We start from the raw sequence: 2,830 nt of genomic DNA, 5'->3' as shown, positions 1-2,830 counted from the left end.
GAATAAAAAAAAATATAAAAGTAAAAATTGGTGAAATTCTCTTTTTTTTTAAAAAAAAGTAAGAGAATGTAGAAAATTTAAAAAAATAAAAAGTTTTGTGGAAATTTTTAAAAAATTTAAAAGTAAAAGAAGGTTGGAATTAAAAAATAAATATAAAGGTATCTGAAAATTTAAAAAATTTAAAGTAATTGAAAGTAGCATTTTTGAAAGAAAAAGAAAAGATAGTGGTTTGTTTTTTAAAGAAAAGTTAAATAAAGTGAGATTCTCTTTTAAAAAAATAAAAAGTGGGATTTTAAATAAGATAAAGTAATTAAAGTTGGAATTTTAAAAATAAAAGTAAATAAAGGTGGGATTTCTTTTTCTAAAAAAATAAAAGCAATTTGTAAGTGGGATTTCTTTTAATTAAAAAAATAATAAAATAATAAAAAAATAAATCTGAAAATTTCGAAAATTTTGCTATAAATAGAAGAGAAAATTTAGGAAGAAGGGTTGAAAAAAGAGGAAAAACTAGATAGAGAGAAGAAGAAAAGAGGGGGCGGAGAGAGCACTATACACTCGATATACACTCTGGATACACAGAATATACAAGGACAGAGTTCATTTTTGAGAGAGTAAAAAAGATAGAAACAAATTTTCTGAAATATTGAGAGCGGAAGAACGCCATAGAGAGTTCAAATCTAGAAAGAAAAAAATAAAGAGAGATTTCCGCACTATTTGTCTTCTCCATTTTTACTAGTTTTCTCCGTGTTGCTGGGATTTCTGGACTGAGGTGTTGAAGTTACTGTGTTGGGCTTTCTGCTGCTGTATGTTGCTGTGTTACATACTACTTTGCTGATCTTCTTCTTCTTGTACTGTCATTTCCAGGTACACATTTGTACACTCTCGGCTTGAAGCGAAATGAAATATTAATCAGGCTTTGTTCCTGTTGAATCCCTCCTGTTTAGATTTGTGTTTGAATATAATTTTCCTTTCTTTGTATAAAAATATAGTCGATTAATTAATGAGTAATGGGCTTGCATATGTATAACTTCTTCATCTAATAATTTTAGTTTAAATTAATCAAATACTAGTTAATTTGTTTTTGATATTATGGTGTGTCAATCTCATGTTCCAGTATTATTGAATAATAGAATATAGAATGAAAGCAATTTTTCTTTGTACAAACTCGATCGCAATTTTCCATTCACATTAGCCGTAAACTAATAACTAATAAGTTATTTTTTTCCAGCATGTAATTAATTGAGAAATTTTCTTTTATTTTTAGAGACAAACTTAATAGAAGAAATGTAGTCACTATAGGTTTATCTTTAAAAATAAGAATGAGATGAGCCTCGCCAAATAAAAATACAAAATTGCGGGGCCCTCAGTAAATATTTGCTTTATATTGCTTAGACTTCGGGATGGACCGTTTAGCAAAATTCCACGGCCCTACCCAAAGTAGATGATACGCTAGTCGCTTTAGGCGCGCCTTTAATAATTTAATTTTCTTAAACTCGGGTGCACATTGATGTGACCCAAATCCAAATCTCAACGGAGTCAAAGTGTGTCGACGACCACGGGTACATTGATTGTAACGCGGTTCGAGATACATTTTCACAACGTTGCAATTTCTTGTAAAAAATAATAATAATAATTATGAAAGCGGTAAAAAGTTAAAATTTGCACATAAGTTCATATTTGTATTAAATCAGATAATCAAGCCAAATATGACAGTTGAGCGACCGTGCTAGAACCACGGAACTCGGGAATGCCTAACACCTTCTCCCGGGTTAACAGAATTCCTTATCCGGATTTCTGGTGCGCAGACTGTAATATGGAGTCATTCTTTTCCTCGATTCGGGATTAAAATTGGTGACTTGGGACACCCTAAATCTCCCAAGTGGCGACCCTGAAATAAATAAATAAATCTCTTTTCGATTGTCCTTTAATTGGAAAAAACTCCCTTGTACCCACGCGGGTACGGAAAAAGGAGGTGTGACAATGATAACGTGGATGAGATTCAACTCGAACCTCAAGTATAAAGGAGAGGCCGACCGCCTCATGATAATATTCCAAACCCTCCCCCACCTCCAGCAAGGGTAGCACACCGGGTGTTGCCCAACGAAGTCTATGCAAGTGCAATAGTCCTGCCTTAGATTAGGGCGGACAACTTTCAAATAACCAATGTCATGCTTACACTCTTGGAACAAAGGGATTTCTTCACCGGAGCTCCACACCAAAATGCCTAAAAGCATCTCAAAGATTTTGTTGATACGTGTTGGGAGAGCAAGCAAAACCAACGTTTCTGAGGACGCACTGAGGTTAAGACTATTCCCTTTTTCTCTAAGGGGGAAGGATTTGGATTGGCTAGAAAGGTTACCCAACCATTCCATCACTACTTGGGATGAGTTGGCCGAGAAATTCATCGCAAAGTTCTTTTTTCCGGGGCATATGGTGACGCTAAGAGATGAGATCCTTTCTTTTAAAAAAGAGCCAAATGAACCACTTCATGAGATTTGGGAAAGGTATCAGAATGATTAAAAAGTGTCCGAATAATGATATGACCGAAGCAATGATCCAACAAACATTCTACCATGGCATAAATACAACAAACTACTGTATGGTTAACCAACTTGCTGGGGGGAACTTCATGAACACGCCATATGCCGAAGCGTGTGAAATACTTGATGAGATGGAGGATACCTCTTCGGCGTGGCAAAGTCGAGGTAATGTGTCACAAGGTGACCCTAATATTATTCACCTACACAAGGAGCTCCATGACCATGACTAAGCTATAGCCGAGTTGACTACTACCATGAACCAATTGGCCAAAGCTTAGTTGCAACAAGTT

The sequence above is a fragment of the Nicotiana sylvestris genome, chromosome 9 (genome assembly GCF_000393655.2).
Source record: "Nicotiana sylvestris chromosome 9, ASM39365v2, whole genome shotgun sequence".
Classification (NCBI taxonomy): domain Eukaryota; kingdom Viridiplantae; phylum Streptophyta; class Magnoliopsida; order Solanales; family Solanaceae; genus Nicotiana; species Nicotiana sylvestris.
Note: the sequence above shows the minus strand (reverse complement) of the source record.